Source organism: Lactuca serriola, chromosome 2 (assembly GCF_051521515.1).
Source record: "Lactuca serriola cultivar US96UC23 chromosome 2, Lser_US96UC23_V15, whole genome shotgun sequence".
NCBI lineage: Eukaryota > Viridiplantae > Streptophyta > Magnoliopsida > Asterales > Asteraceae > Lactuca > Lactuca serriola.
Window position 1 is genome coordinate 46,294,771 of NC_136409.1, and position 16,795 is coordinate 46,311,565.

At 39.6% G+C, this 16,795-nt stretch overlaps 2 long non-coding RNA genes across 4 annotated transcripts; one reads left to right on the plus strand and one right to left on the minus strand.

The window, feature by feature from the left end:
* Positions 1-215: 215 nt before the first annotated feature.
* On the plus strand, positions 216-2,773 carry LOC145086209 (uncharacterized). 3 transcript variants are annotated; one of them, XR_013700337.1, is made up of 4 exons: positions 216-434; positions 740-793; positions 1,281-1,406; positions 2,616-2,773. It is a non-coding gene; the product is annotated as an uncharacterized LOC145086209 (long non-coding RNA). The 3 variants fall into 3 exon arrangements; XR_013700336.1 differs by lacking the exon at positions 2,616-2,773 and adding an exon at positions 1,518-1,742 and having other exon boundaries at positions 217-434; XR_013700335.1 differs by lacking the exon at positions 2,616-2,773 and having other exon boundaries at positions 219-434; positions 1,281-1,742.
* Positions 2,774-4,778: 2,005 nt separating this feature from the next.
* On the minus strand, positions 4,779-6,456 carry LOC145086210 (uncharacterized). Its single transcript, XR_013700338.1, has 4 exons — positions 6,152-6,456; positions 5,839-5,928; positions 5,520-5,595; positions 4,779-5,345 (listed from the first exon to the last, which is right to left on the minus strand). It is a non-coding gene; the product is annotated as an uncharacterized LOC145086210 (long non-coding RNA).
* Positions 6,457-16,795: the final 10,339 nt, after the last annotated feature.

Consider the following 16,795-nt stretch of genomic DNA (forward strand, 5'->3'; position numbering starts at 1 on the left):
ATATATATATATATATATATATATATATATATATATATATATATATATTAAGATTGTGAAAAAAAAAAGAACATTAAACTGCCCATATATTTGGCAGAATTGGTCCCTTAAGTTTGAACATCTGGCAGATGTGTTTGATTTTCAGGGGTTATTTTGTAAATTTTTCCCATTCTTGTCAACGTGGCTGAAGGTTGTTAGTTTCTTTTTTTTATGGAACGGACGTGTCAATCTAAGGATATTTCTCTTTCTTTCTCATCTTCTTTCTCCACCGTGTGGCTTTTATCTCTGTTCCAAATTCCATCAACACTTCGATCATCTTGGTCTTGTCGATGGTTCGCGCTGTGCTCAGCTCTCATTTGGAACATCAAGCTTTTTCCTCCGGCCCTGCGTATCTGCTTCACTTCATCTTAATCATTCCTCTTCTAGGTTTATTGGTAGGTATACCGATGATCCTCCAATTTCATTTCAATAACCCTTTCATCTTTTTCTATTTGGATTTCAATTTCATCAGCTTCTTCGAAGTATTGGTTAATTAATCTGTGTTTTCTGAGATGTCGTTCATTGAATAGTGTATAAAGCTATTGTTGAAGGTGATTATGATTTTAGTTGTATATGTAATCGATTTGAAAATACGTGAAGCAATGATAATTTCTCAATTCGTCTTCTGTATTTGAATTACTTATTCTAATAGTTGTAGTTGAATGATTCGTTGTTTTTTTGTTAATTTTTCTTCTTGTAGTGTAAGACCTAGAAATTATCCCGTTTCGTTTGTCGTCAACGAAGCCACTTTAAGGTAATTTCTTTATTCTCTTTCATTTTATTTGTGTTGTTTCACGCTTCTTCGTCGACTCTGATATGATAATAGTAGAGATTTTTACGGGTGCTGCCTCGAAGCCCTAAATCCGTATTCTCTCCCTTATCTCCACAAAATCAACTTGGTATAGCTGTATGTAACTTTATTTAGGGATTTTATTCCATAAATAATGTGGAATTAGTCTACAGTTGAAGCAAGGATGACATCTAGGTTTGCTGAATCAAAGGGAATTGCCATGGAATTTAGGGTATTATAGATTTTCTCTGGAGACCATCGTCGGTTCCTGTATTTTATCCCTTTTACTGTCATGTGTAGATATATATGATGCATAATCAGAAACCAAGTGTTTTTCTGCATCTTTACCAGCTTGCTATGATCTTAATTTTTATCTGGACATGTTATTACTGAAATGATGCTTCTATCATTTATTTTTCTACTGATGTTACCTCCCATTACGTATAACTAGCATCATAATGCAAAGATGAGGATGATGAAAGGATATTGCCCACTTTATTGCCCCTACTACGGGAGTTCATTCCAAGTGCAACAGAAGATATTGAATCTGAAATCGACAATCAAATGACTAAAAAAGGTCCTACCTTTTGTTTTTGCTTTTATATTGATCGTTATACAACTCAATTTTCTTTTTTCTTTTCTTTTTTTTTTTTTTTAATAATTTTGTCTTTTTGAAATCAATGATAAGTAAACGGCATCCAAGGATGAGTGCATATATGATTTGTATGCTGTGAAAGATGATGAAGATACATCAGCCCCATTTCCAGTATAAGGATTCATCATTTTTCTCAATGGTTCCATGAATTACCTTTTTACCCTTGCCTCATATGGAACATGTTGTTGGATTTTCGTGTAGCTTCCAAGTCAAATTTTAATGGGATTTAGCATATGGTTTGATGGTTTTTTGATATTAGATTTTTTGGTAGAATTGTATCTATCATATGGAAGTAGCCGATGAGAAACAAGCATCAGATCTATTTCTCAACCATATCAATTCATATATATCTTGAGAAAATGATCATTAAAATCATAAGAATTTTTGTGGTTTAATCATATAATCTCATCAAGTATACTCAACTCTATTCTTAATAAAAGTAAAATAGAAGCTGGGAAGATGGAGGTAGAAGAAAAAGAGTTTGAGTTGACAAAAGTAGTTTTTATAATTCCATTACTAAATGTTTCTTTTATTTTTGGTTTTTCCTCTAATTTATGCTTACAAACAGTAACAACTTTTTCCCCCATTTTATTTCTTCTACTGTTTGAAATGCTTATGTGATATTATTTCTTCTACTGTTTTTCCAATTAATACTGCAAACTGGTACACGAAGCTGTATATATCGTTTTTGGTATTTCTTTCTCCCACCTTTTTCCCCCATTTTAAAAATTTTTAAAAACAAAAAGTTTATTCGATATGTAAATTTCCGTTCAATACTTAATTTTTTTTTCATGGCCTCATGAATTACCTCTTTGCCCTCACTTTATATAGAAAACATTGTTTATTTCGGAAGATTTGGTTAAATCATTTATTGAAATGATAGTATGAAATATCATTGTTCCCTATTTATATTTCCTAATTTTCATTTCTAAGGTATAAGGAATGTCATATTTAGCTATCTAATTATCATTTTTGTGTATTTGATCAATAAGCTTATAATAATTTATGAGTTTTGTTTTTGTAAAGATTTAGTAAATCAATATAAGTAAACTTATCTTATTGGAAAAAAAACTTAGACAACTCTATATTCTTTCTTTAAATTGATGTTGTGTTTTTTATGTTTATTTACAGAAATCAAGGGTATGCACAATTAATGAAATTAAGAAATAGCAATGTACATTCATTATTTTATAGCATACTAGAACATATTTGGTTATTATACGTTTGTAAATAGACGGGTTATAGAATGACACAGATCAAACCCCCCAATCCATACGAAATCTTCTAACCCCCCCGCATAGCGGGGGTTCCTTTTCTAGTTGTTATTATTATTATTATTATTATATAGTTAGAAAAACAAAACAAAAGTGTAATAGGTAAGGTATAATTACTTATTAGTTTTATATAGAGAGAGGAGAATGAAAGAAAAATGGTAACATGCAGATAAAAAATATTATAAAATGTGGTACCTCATTTATCGATGTTAAACTTAGGGCGTTAATTTGCGTACTCCCTGATTTGACAAAAATTAAAACCCTCCTGATTTGAGTTAAATAAACACATTTTGATTTGATTTTTTATTTTGATTTTATTTTATTTCTTTTGTTCCTTTTGTCTTTTTTTGTCTTATTATTATTATTATTATTATTAGTTTTTAATTATTTGTGTTTTAGTGTGTATATATATATATATATATATATATATATATATATATATATATATATATATATATATATATATATATACTAGCTGTTTACCCGCGCCAAGCGACGGATGTCAATAGTTTTTTCAGAAATTTGTTTATAGAGGGAGATTAGTTTTTTTGCACAAATAGTATGGTGTTTACATTATTGACGGTGTAAATGTCTTCAAAACATATATGACCACTAATATGCGATAACAATAGGTAAATGCAACATGGCTCCTTTCACTCATTCTTCCATAGGTCATTGTCCATAGTATTCAATATGGTAGATCTTGAACTTTTTTCAATCAATACATCAATAAATATCATATACTTATCAAAATATATCAATAATATATATTTGATTGTTGTTCTTTATTTTTTTTTATTGAAAAATAGCCCTAATTTGCCCTTTGTGGTCTTTTATTTGAAAATAACAAATATCAAAATATCTCAATTGCTTTCAAATTTTTGTGTATCAGTTTGAATATTAATTTATCTATCATTTTTACATCTTAGATTGTCAAATATCGTTCGTCCGCTCAACAACTAAACCATAAGGAAACTATGTTACAATGTTAACTGAGTTAATTTTTTTTTTTTACTTTTTTGGTTTAGTTGATCAACTCGGTAAAAATATTTACTTTTTTGCTTAACTCATGTTTTTTCCACAAACGGTAATTACTTTTTTTTTTTTTTATTTTTTTTATTTTATACAGTATGCTTATATTTAGATTTTACACATTTTAGGTTTAATGTTGTTAAAGAAACTTGATAGTTGCCATAAAATATGTGAATTTGGTTATTATTAATTAGTATTTGTAAATATGAAATGTTATTAATTATTAATTAGTATTTGAAATATTGATTGTTATTATTAATTACTATTTGTCATTGAATTAAAATAAAATATCAATTAAGGTACACTTACTTGAATATTAATGCATATCGGTAATTTTAGTTATATTGGGCACTTTTTGTTGAATAACATTTGGAAATTGTGTCAAAACTCAAAAGAACTTTTCTTCCGTGATAGATATAACATCAAACACAAAAATATTTTGAATCTTTTAATAGATTTATTTAATGCCTCATGATGTTGAGAATTGGATTAAATTAGCCTAAATGACTCTCCAAAGATGCAAGTTCATCATCCTATCAATCCTTGAAATGTTCAAAGCAAACATAAAAACTTTGAAGCAAACTCTTGCAAGAACGAAAAATATACATTAATAGAAAATAATGAACTCATTTTGGTAAGCTTTTTTTAATGCTTCAATCATTTATCTATACATTTTTATTTTCATTACTGGATACACAGTATCTTATAAGTAAAGTTCAATCCTGCGACTTATCACTATTACATCAATGGTTTTCATCTTGTTAAAGCTTAAAGCCTAGAAAGAGCGGAATCATCTATAATAATTGGGTTTAAAATTATGAAGTACTCAATCATCTTGTCTCTGGTATCGGCTGAAAAGGATAATGATTTGCAACGGTCCTTATTGGTTTTTTTTTTTTTGGAAAAAGGGGATTACCCCTAGCAAAATGCCTTGTTGGTTTTTAACCCTAACCATCAGGCCCATCTTTGTTTGAATGAATCATAGAACTAAGGGTTGCAACAATGAACTTATCCAAAATATTCTAAGCAACATAACATCCGGAATAAGCTACCTTCCCATGCTCTATGTATCTTCTTCTCAAACTTTAGTTTTCATTCAACTTTTTGGTGAAAGATAAGAAAAAATCATGTGAATATTACTTAAACTAAAAAGAGTCTTCATGTGTTTCTGACTTTGCACCATTTGAGCAGTAAGTTACTTGTAGTTCCACCTAGATTCCATTAAAGTTCCTGATTCAGCTGTACTAACCAATGGGGGGGGGGGGGGGGGGGGGGGGGGAGGGGGTTTAAGGAAAACTATAATATGAGTTTTTTGAACTCACAAACACCATCTAAATTAGATTACTATGTATTCTGTAGAAAGACATACATATTAAACAAAGTTTTTATAGATTCCAAACCTCCATAACATATTTTGAACCTTCAAACCAGATTTCAAACTTGCATTTGCAAATTTATTTATGCCAAAACATATTATTTTGCCTATCTTACACTCTTGTGAAGAAAAAACTGAGAAGAAGCACCCAACAAACCATGGTTTGGCTGACTGTACCCACTGGTAAAGAAAAATAAAATAAAATGCATGACAAAAAAAACAAAATTAGAATTCTATAATTAAAAAAACTACAGGTAAATTTGAGGTACAAATCCAAGTATTAAAGGAAAAAGTCATTTTTATCCCTTTTGAATTTTTTAGAATTTATATGCATGAATTGTTAAAGGAACAAACCTCAGATGTAAAGGTCCCCTTACTCCACATCCTTCCTTCACAGCAAGTCAGCAACATGTTGTCTTTGTCTTTTTCACTATTTATGACAAGATTTTATCAGAGTAGATATTGCTATTACTTCGGACGACATCAACACCAGCAACCTATTTTTTAGGTGAAATGTGCCAAGCAACAACACACTTTCTTTTTGCTGTCAATTTGGGAAAAATACTTTGTTTTTTTATCCAATATAGCAACAAACTTATATCGGGGGAGAGATCAGTGATCCAAAAGAAACAAAAATCATTAATGAAGTCTTTTTTTTAAGTACAAAACTTACCATAACGCGGTTATCAAACAAATACTGCACCACACTTGTTCTTTTAAATTTCTTTCGTTCTGCCGCTTTTCTTTGACAAAATACCCACAACTAAAAAAAATAAAAGTGACAAAACTTGATGTCGTAGAAAACAAATAAATGATAAGAGAGAGAGAGAGAGAGAGAGAGAGAGAGAGAGAGAGAGAGAGAGAGAGAGAGAGAGATAGCTAAACACAAACCATGGATCGGAGACCCATAAACACACAAGTTAAATAGAGAGAGAGAGAGAGAGAGAGAGAGAGAGAGAGAGAGAGAGAGAGAGAGAGAGAGAGACCTTGGTGATGAGGCGGTGATCGGAAGCCAAATAGAGAGACATAGAGGCGGTGCGTTAGGTGGTCAACGGCTAGGATTTTAGGAGGTGCGATGGTGGTAAAGTATAAGATTTCTACAGGTGAGTTGGTGATGTGATGGTAGTAGTGATGACTTTAACATAGGTTCCCACCTCGTTGAGGTTTGTAATGAAACCGGATGAGATTGTTCGATTGAGAGAAAGAGACAGGGGAATCACAGAGAAGAGGAGTGGAGATATAAAGGGAAGGGAGCCGATATAAGGGCCGAAGAGGATGGATTTTAAAATTCGAATTTCATACCTTATCACGACCTATATCTATGCATGTGCCATAAAATAGACCGAGTCAAACTACCAAAAATTTGTGAATGAATTTGAATTTCAAATGGTATGACTTTTGAATTAGGTGTTACTTTCCTTTGACTTTTTCAATAGTTTGACCGGATAATATTCATGATCTCATAATGCAAAAAATGAGTGTACATAATGCATTAAGGCTTATACCTCTTAAATTTCAGCCTTTGACCAAATATGTATATTAAGGTATAATATATATATATATATATATATATATATATATATATATATATATATATATATATATATATATATATATATATATATAAAGTTGTAACACCGTAAATTTCAAAACAATTTTTCGCATTTTATAAAAACACAAATCATTTAACATTCATAAAAACATTAATGTTTGGAACTCAATCCATGCTATAAAATTCCCAAGACCTGATAACATAAAAATCCCGTGTGTGCGTACTGATCAAGCCGGCGCCTTCCCACGGTCATCACTAGTACCTGAAACAAATAACACCAACACTGTAAGCACAAAGCTTAGTGAGTTCCCCAAAATACCACACATAACACATATTAGCCACTCGAGGCTATAACTCTGTGGGTCCGTGGACCCTACTCTGTGAACCCTCTGGTTCTAACTCTGTGAACCTTCTGGTTCCAACTCTATAAACATGCACAACATAAATCACACAGAATAATGCAGTACAACACATAACATACATACAACTAACAAATACTCTGTCACATAACTCTGATTACCTACTCAAGGTAAAGTATAGTGAGAAGACTCACCTCGCGTATCTCGATAACTCGCAAATTCCGGAAATCACTCGCGCTCGATCCCCCGAGCTATAATCCTCCTATAACACAATATATCTCTAATTAACACTTTCACAACTAAGGTTGACTACCCCTATCAAGTCAACACTGGTCAAATCTGGTCAACGGTCAACGGTCAACTTTGACCGGACTCGGCGAGTGCACTAGAGCGACTCGACGAGTCTATACGTGTTCACTGACTCCCTAGGATCCTCTCTTGACACGTCGAGTACTTCCCTGACTCGACGAGTTCCACCTGGCATGAATCGCAGGGCCACCACGACTCAACTCGCCGAGTCTCAAGAACAACTCGGCGAGTTCCAGCTTGACTTAATCCACCCGTCAACTCTCTCTGACTCTCCCCGACTCACTGAGTCAACCCCTTAACTCGGCAAGACCACTCGTTGAGTGGTTATGTACAATCTTCATGCTACTCGCCGAGTCTGTTCTTCGGACTCGGCGAGTCTATGCCATGCATAAACTCAAACTCACTCCTGAGGTCAGATCCGTTCCAATAACTCATAGATCCAGTCCTTCCAAGCACATACATCACGTAAAGTTACAGTCTTGGTGCTCATGCAAAGGTCCAAAGGCCTTATTTGATGATATGGTCTCTAGAATGCTATTCTAAGCTCATGGCCTCCATTAACACTCATAAAGCTTGAGGGAAAAGCGTCTCTGGACCTCTTTGGGTCCAGATCTAAAGCACCAACAAAAGAAGAGGCCAATTACTCCATGGATCATTCCACAAAGAAACCCTAACTCTAAGATTTACACCAAGGACTGAGAAAGGAACGAATGGTTACCTCAAATGAAGTCTCTGAGCTCAGGAATCACTGGATTGGCAGCTTCTTTGGTTTCCTCTTGCCTTGATCCTCTTCTATATGCAAAACACCCACAAATAGTCAAGGATCTTCCTCTTCTCTCTCACAAAACGCTCAAAGACTCTTTAGGGTTCTCTCTGGGGTTGGTGGCCGAAAATAACGGCCATAAGCCCCTTTAAATAAGTCTCATACCCTGGAAATTAGGGTTTCATTAAACAGCGTGGACTCGCTGAGTCCACCTTTTGGACTCCCCGAGTCCGGACGCGAACCCGTGCCCAAACCGCGATCATACTCGGCGAGTTTGAGCTCCAACTCGCCGAGTCTCCTCACAAATCACCAAAAATTATAAGAATAAATAATACCTGGGAATCCGGGCTGTTACAATTCTCCCCCTCTAGAACTAGACTTCGCCCTCGAAGTCTCGCTCTGCAAATAACTCCGGATGCTGCTCACGCATCTCACGCTCCGGCTCCCAAGTCACCTCGGACCCCTTCCGATGCTGCCACTGAACCAAAACCAAGGGTACCTCCTTGTTCCTTAGAACCTTGATTTTGCGATCTCTGATTGCCACTGGTCTCTCAGCATAATTCAGGCTCGCATCCACCTGAATATCCTCTAATGGAACCACTGCCGAATCATCGGCTATACACTTCCGCAGTTGCGACACATGGAAAGTGTCGTGGATCTGCCCCAACACTGCTGGCAAATCCAAACGATAGGCTACCCGGCCTACCCTCGTGATCACTCGGAATGGACCAATATATCGGGGCCCCAACTTTCCCCTCTTCCTGAACCGAATCACTCCTTTCTAGGGAGAGACCTTCAGGAGTACAAGGTTACCGACCTGAAACTCAAGCTCGGACCGGCGTCTGTCTGCATAACTCTTCTGACGACTCTGAGCGGTCAATAACCTCTGTCTGACCTGCTGGATCTGCTTCGTCGTCTGAAGCACGATCTCTGTACTGCCCATCACATGTTGACCAACCTCTCCCCAACAAATGGGGGTCCGACACCTCCTCCCATACAACAGCTCAAAGGGCGGCATACCAATGCTCGAATGATGGCTGTTGTTGTAGGAAAACTCTGCCAAGGGTAAGTACGTATCCCAACTTCCCCCGAAATCCAACACACATGCCCTGAGCATGTCCTCGAGCGTCTGAATCGTCCGCTCACTCTGCCCGTCCATCTAGGGGTGATATGCGGTACTAAAATGCAGCCTAGTACCCAATTCCTCATGAAACTTCTTCCAGAATCTGGAAGTGAAACGTACATCCCAGTCTAAGATAATCGAGATCGGCACCCCATGCCGAGATACCACTTCCGTCACGTACATCTCTGCTAACTTCTCTGCGGAAGAACTCTCGCTGATAGCAAGAAAGTGAGCGCTCTTCGTCAACCTGTCCACAATCACCCAAATTGCATCAACTCCCCTGGCAGTCCTTGGCAATTTGGTGATAAAATCCATGGTGATCTGTTCCCACTTCCATTCGGGAACCTCCAACGGCTGCAACTTACCATGCGGTCTCTGGTACTCGGCCTTAACCCTACGGCAGGTCAAGCACCTCTCAACAAACCACGCAACATCCCTCTTCATACAGGGCCACCAATACTCCTTCCTCAGGTCCAAATACATCTTAGTGGCCCCAGGATGGATCGAAAATTTCGACCGATGAGCCTCTTCCATCAAAATGGTACGCGTTCCTCCCACAAACGACACCCAGATACCCCCCTGGAATGTCATAAGCCCCCGACCATCGGTAACGAACTCTGAAATCAATCCAACAACTCGCTCTTTCTTCTGTATCTCAGGTTGCACAGCCTCGGCCTGCGCCCCACGAATGGCGTCCAACACTAGAGCTATCACAGTCAATCTCAAACATACATCCCGCAACGGGGTGCTCTCCGCCCTGCGGCTCAGTGCATCGGCTACAACATTAGCCTTACCTAGGTGGTACAGGATCTCACAATCATAATCCTTGACCACATCCAACCACCTTCTCTGTCGCATATTTAGGTTGGGCAGATCCATCAAATACTTCAAACTCTTATGGTCCGTGTATATCGTACACCGAACCCCATACAGGTCGTGACGCCAAATCTTGAGGGCGAACACCACTGCCCCCAACTCTAGGTCATGGGTGGGATATCTCGTCTCATGAGGCTTCAGCTGCCTCGATGCATATGCTATCACATGCCCTCTTTGCATCAGCACCGCCCCCAACCCCAAAATCGATGCATCACAGTATACCACAAAGTCCTCCATTCCTTCCGGGAGGGCTAACACCGGGGCTTCGCATAACCTTTGGCGAAGCATCTCAAAGGAGGCCTGCTTCTTGGGGCCCCATGAAAAGCGATACCCTTCCGGGTCAACCTGGTGAGTGGCACTGCGATTTTAGAGAAATCCTTGATAAATCTCCGATAATAACCCGCCAACCCTAAGAAACTCCTGATCTCGGAAGGTGACCTCGGCACCTCCCAACTCATCACCGCCTCAACTTTGGCCTGGTCGACCAATATCCCTTTCTGGTTAACGAGATGACCCAGGAACTAGACCTCTCGTAACTAGAAATCACTCTTGGAGAATTTGGCATAAAGCCTCTCCGATCTCAGAACTCCGAGGATCTCCCTCAAATGCTCCTCATGCTGCTCTCTAGATCTTGAATATACCAAAATGTCGTCGATGAATACAATCACCAACCGATCCAGCATCGGCCTGCACACTCGGTTCATGAGATCCATGAACACTGCAAGGGCATTGGTGAGCCCGAAAGGCATCACCACAAACTCGTAATGCCCATAACGCGTCCTGAACGCTGTCTTCTGGACTTCCTCATCTCAAACCCTCACCTGATGATATCCAGACCTCAAATCGATCTTGGAGAACCAAGATGCTCCCTGTAACTGATCGAACAAATCGTCGATCCTCAGCAACGGGTAACGGTTCTTGACCGTCAGCTTGTTCAACTCCCGGTAATCAATGCACATCCGGTGTGAACCATCCTTCTTTTTGACAAACAGGATAGGCGCTCCCCACGGCGAGCTGCTCGGCCGAATAAACCCCTTCCCCAGCAGCTCCTGAAGCTGCGAGGATAACTCTTTCATCTCTGGAGGTGCAAGGCGATAAGGCACCTTAGCGATAGGCGCGGCCCCCGGAACCAAATCGATACTGAACTACACTTGCCTCACAGAAGGCACACCCGACAACTCCTCAGGAAATACATCCGGGAACTCACGCACTATCGGAACCTCCTCAACTGTCCTCGGTCTCTCGGAATCCACCCGCGTATCCATCACATACACCACAAAACCCTTACAGCCCTGCTGTAGACACTGCCTCGCCCTAGCGGCCGAACAAAACGCTGATCCAGAACGTGTACCCTCGCCGTACACCGTAAGAACTCCCCCACTAGGGTCTCGTCTGGTCACCAGCTGTCGCTCGCAGTCGATAACCACACCGAATCTGCTCAACCAGTCAATGCCCACAATGACACAAACATCACCCATCGCAATGGGAACCAAATCAATCAGGAACTCAACACAGAAAATCTCGAATACACACCCTCAGAGAACCTCCGTGGCATATAACACCCTCTCGTCAGCTATGGAAACTCTCAGAGGCCGACTCAATGCCTCACGACCAACACTGATATGCTGACTAAAAGCCAAAGATACAAAAGACCGACTCGCACTCGAGTCAAATAACACCAAGGCAGGTACAGAATTCACAAGAAAAGTACCTACGCATAACATAATATAAGCATAATATCTCAACATTAAGATAAATAAACGAAAGAATACATACCAGCCACGATATCGGGCGCTGCGCGAACCTCTTCTGCGGTCAACTGAAAAGCTCTCCCTCATGCCCTCGGCGCCTCGGCCTTCACTGGCCGACTCTCGGTAGCTCTGATGGCGGCAGGGGCAGATCCCTGAGGTGCTCCCTGAGATGATCCTCGCAATTGCGGACACTCTGCCTTCCGGTGTCCGGTCTGGTTGCAGTGGAAACACACCGCAAATCCCTTGGGGCAGTCCTTGGCCATATGCCCCTCCTTGCCACACTTGTAGCAAGATCCCGCTCTACAGACTCCAACATGAACCTTGCCGCACTTCCCACAAGTGCGGCTCTTCTGGCTCCCTGATTTGGGATCAGCGAGCTTGGCCCGCTTGGCTGTCGGTTGAGACTGCGTCGGTCGCCGATCCTTCCCCTGAGACTCCGCCTCCTCCCTGGCCTGAGTCTCTAGCTCAATCTCCCTCTTCCGGGCATTTGCCTGAAGCTCGGAATATGTTCGGTACGAGGAGTTCGCCACGAACTCCCGAATGTCTCGCCTTAAGATACTCAAATATTGGCTCATACGTGCCTGCTCAGTGGACACGTGCTTAGGGCAGAACATCTCCCTCTCATGGAACATCCTGGTAATCACCGTAACAGACTCAGTACCCTACTTGAGGGTCAGAAACTCCTGGGCCAAACGCTCCCTCTCCACCTGGGGAACGTACTCATCTCGGAACATGGCAGTGAACCTCTCCCAGGTCACTGCCGCAAGCTCAGCAGGCGTAAAGTGCGCCGTCACAAACTTCCACCAGTCCTTCGCTCCCAAGCGAAGCTGGTTCAGCGCGAACCGTACTCTCAAATGCTCAGGAGATGAGCAAGTGAAGAAACACCCCTCTATGTCAGAAATCCATCTCATAGCCGCCACCAGGTCCTGGTTCCCATCAAAACCTGGCAGTTTTGTGTTGCTGAACTCTCGGAACAGCAACGCATCACCACCCTACGGCCTCGCGGCAGCAATAGCTACGGTGGCCGCTGCAACAGCAGCCTCAGAAAGAGCAGCATAACGCTCATCGAAAGTCTCAATCAACGTGGTCTTAATAGACCCGAACATCTCTGGTATCTCTGCCCTGATGGCCGCAGCCACCTCCTCATGGATGATCCGGCGGATCTCCTCATCACTGGCCCAACTGCTCTCAGGCATAAGACGTGTCCTCACCATGATCTACCTCTGAAATACAACATACGATAAATTAGAATCCATTCAAGCATACTCACACCCGACAACTCATTCCTCCTTGATCCTTGGTTTTCCAAAGATTCCTACTTGGGCTGTACACCGCTCCGGTGCTTTCAGTAGTACGAGCCCAATACTACTGTCTGCACCATAACAGAATACACCCCAAGTCCTCCTCTTCGGATCCCAAATTCCAAGTACTCTATCATGCATAATCCACTCGCTAACAGATCTCTCATAAGCCCCTCGCTGCTACCTACTCACTCTCAAGCATCTCATAGCAGCTCACCTCTCCCTAGACTAAGGCATCACAAATCAGGCCACTCTAGTCCTAATAGGAGTACCTAGCCTACTCTAGCATGAGAATACATCATATCAATATCAATATCACATAACATGAGGGTATTTTGGGAAATCACCGTTCGGGCGTGGACTGATCGTACACACAACTCTGCTCTGCGTTCTTCCAAAAATCTTTTACTCTTTTTGAAAATACTTCTCAAATCCTCAGTTTGAGTTCAAATACGCCCGAAGGTGTACTCGAATCCCTCAAACCAAGGCTCTGATACCAACTTGTAACACCGTAAATTTCAAAACAATTTTTCGCATTTTATAAAAACACAAATCATTTAACATTCATAAAAACATTAATGTTTGGAACTCAATCCATGCTAAATAAAATTCCCAAGACCTGATAACATAAAAATCCCGTGTGTGTGTACTGATCAAGCCGGCGCCTTCCCACGGTCATCACTAGTACCTGAAACAAATAACACCAACACTGTAAGCACAAAGCTTAGTGAGTTCCCCAAAATACCACACATAACACATATTAGCCACTCGAGGCTATAACTCTGTGGGTCCGTGGACCCTACTCTGTGAACCCTCTGGTTCTAACTCTGTGAACCTTCTGGTTCCAACTCTATAAACATGCACAACATAAATCACATAGAATAATGCAGTACAACACATAACATACATACAACTAACAAATACTCTGTCACATAACTCTGATTACCTACTCAAGGTAAAGTATAGTGAGAAGACTCACCTCGCGTATCTCGATAACTCGCAAATTCCGGAAATCACTCGCGCTCGATCCCCCGAGCTATAATCCTCCTATAACACAATATATCTCTAATTAACACTTTTACAACTAAGGTTGACTACCCCTATCAAGTCAACACTGGTCAAATCTGGTCAACGGTCAACGGTCAACTTTGACCGGACTCGGCGAGTGCACTAGAGCGACTCGACGAGTCTATACGTGTTCACTGACTCCCTAGGATCCTCTCTTGACACGTCGAGTACTTCCCTGACTCGACGAGTTCCACCTGGCATGAATCGCGGGGCCACCACGACTCAACTCGCCGAGTCTCAAGAACAACTCGGCGAATTCCAGCTTGACTCAATCCACCCGTCAAATCTCTCTAACTCTCCCTGACTCACTGAGTCAACCCCTTAACTCGGCAAGACCACTCGCTGAGTAGTTATGGACAATCTTCATGCTACTCGCCGAGTCTGTTCTTCAGACTCGGCGAGTCTATGCCATGCATAAACTCAAACTCACTCCTGAGGTCAGATCCGTTCCAATAACTCATAGATCCAGTCCTTCCAAGCACATACATCACGTAAAGCTACAATCTTGGTGCTCATGCAAAGGTCCAAAGGCCTTATTTGATGATATGGTCTCTAGAATGCTATTCTAAGCTCATGGCCTCCATTAACACTCATAAAACTTGAGGGAAAAGAGTCTCTGGACCTCTTTGGGTCCAGATCTAAAGCACCAACACAAGAAGAGGCCAATTACTCCATGGATCATTCCACAAAGAAACTCTAACTCTAAGATTTACACCAAGGACTGAGAAAGGAACGAATGGTTACCTCAAATGAAGTCTTTGAGCTCAGGAATCACTGGATTGGCAGCTTCTTTGGTTTCCTCTTGCCTTGATCCTCTTTTATATGCAAAACACCCACAAATAGTCAAGGATCTTCCTCTTCTCTCTCACAAAACGCTCAAAGACTCTTTAGGGTTCTCTCTGGGGTTGGTGGCCGCAAATAACGACCATAAGCCCCTTTAAATAGGTCTCATACCCTGGAAATTAGGGTTTCATTAAACAGCGTGGACTCGCCGAGTCCACCTTTTGGACTCGCCGAGTCCGGACGCGAACCCGTACCCAAACCGCGATCATACTCGGCGAGTTTGAGCTCCAACTAGCCGAGTCTCCTCACAAATCACCAAAAATTATAAGAATAAATAATACCTGGGAATCCGGGCTTTTATATATATATATATATATATATATATATATATATATATATATATATATATATATATATATATATATATACTTGTATCTTTATTTTTACGAATGATAGTTTCTATAATTATTCACTAAAAGAATTATGAGTATCATTGTGTAGCGTTCCGACTACCATTGTGTTATCTTTTTTCGTTCGGACTATCATTGTGTTATTTTTTTTGTCTGTCAGATTATCTATATGTTATTTTTTTGTCCGAACTATCCATGTATTATTTTCTTGTCCCGTCTATCACTAAGTTATTTTTTCTTTCCGACCATGCTTGTGTTATTTTTTTAGTTCGGGCTAATCATGTATTATTTTTTTTCATTTGAACAAACCATGTCTTATTTTTTTGTTTTTGTTTAAAAAAATTATGAACAATTATATGTGTGTTTGTGTGTGAGTTTTATTGAACGGCTATGAAAATCGTTATAAAATGATAACACCAAACACTTCGAACTAAAAAGTAATACAATGATAGTCCGAACGGAAAAATAACAGAAGGACAATCTGAATAAAAAGTACGAGAATAAACCAAACGAAAAAAATAAGTCAAGGATAGTCGAAAAAAAATAATACGGAGATAATCGGAATGAAATTTTATTCAAAATCGTCTTCTCAAAAACGCTAAAAACAACAACGAAAACATTAAAAATAGAATAAACTTAAAACTCTTTTTAATCCACCAAAGATCATTTTTCAATCATATAAAGACTAAATGAACCATAGAAGGAAAAATTTTACAACCTTTAAAAGCATTGATTTTCAAGAGAGATTGGAAGTTGACGAAGAAGAAAAACGACTCAAAGAAGAGCTTCTCTATAAGTATCCACCAAGTAATAATAAACTATTAAAACAAGCTAGTCTTCACTTATATATAAGTTGTTCTTAATCTTTAAGAGTTCATTCCAAATGAACCATAAAGAGAAGCGACTTATAAGAGTCTAATCTTTGCAAAAAAACTTCCAAGACTTGGAGAAGGGAGAGACTCTTAAAGGCCTCGAATTTTAGGAAGAAAAAAGAGAGAAAGAAGTTATCAAAAACTAGCTCCATTTTGATCTTTACTCTCCAGTATATACCAAGAGTCAAAAGACAAGTACTAAAGCCCCATACTTTTATCTAGTCAAAGCATGGACCAAAAGGGAAAACATGGGAGTTAATATGATAGCCTATACTTGAATTCAAACCACTTAAAGGAGTTCATGGCTTCGAGTCTCCCTAGAGTCAAAGTTGAGTGTCTTTTACATTACCACCTAACAAGTAGTTACACTGAAACTAAATGGTTACTCAAAATGTCCAATTAATTTGTACACAACATATATATGCATACCTTATGAATATAACTAGTTTTGTTCTCTTTTGTT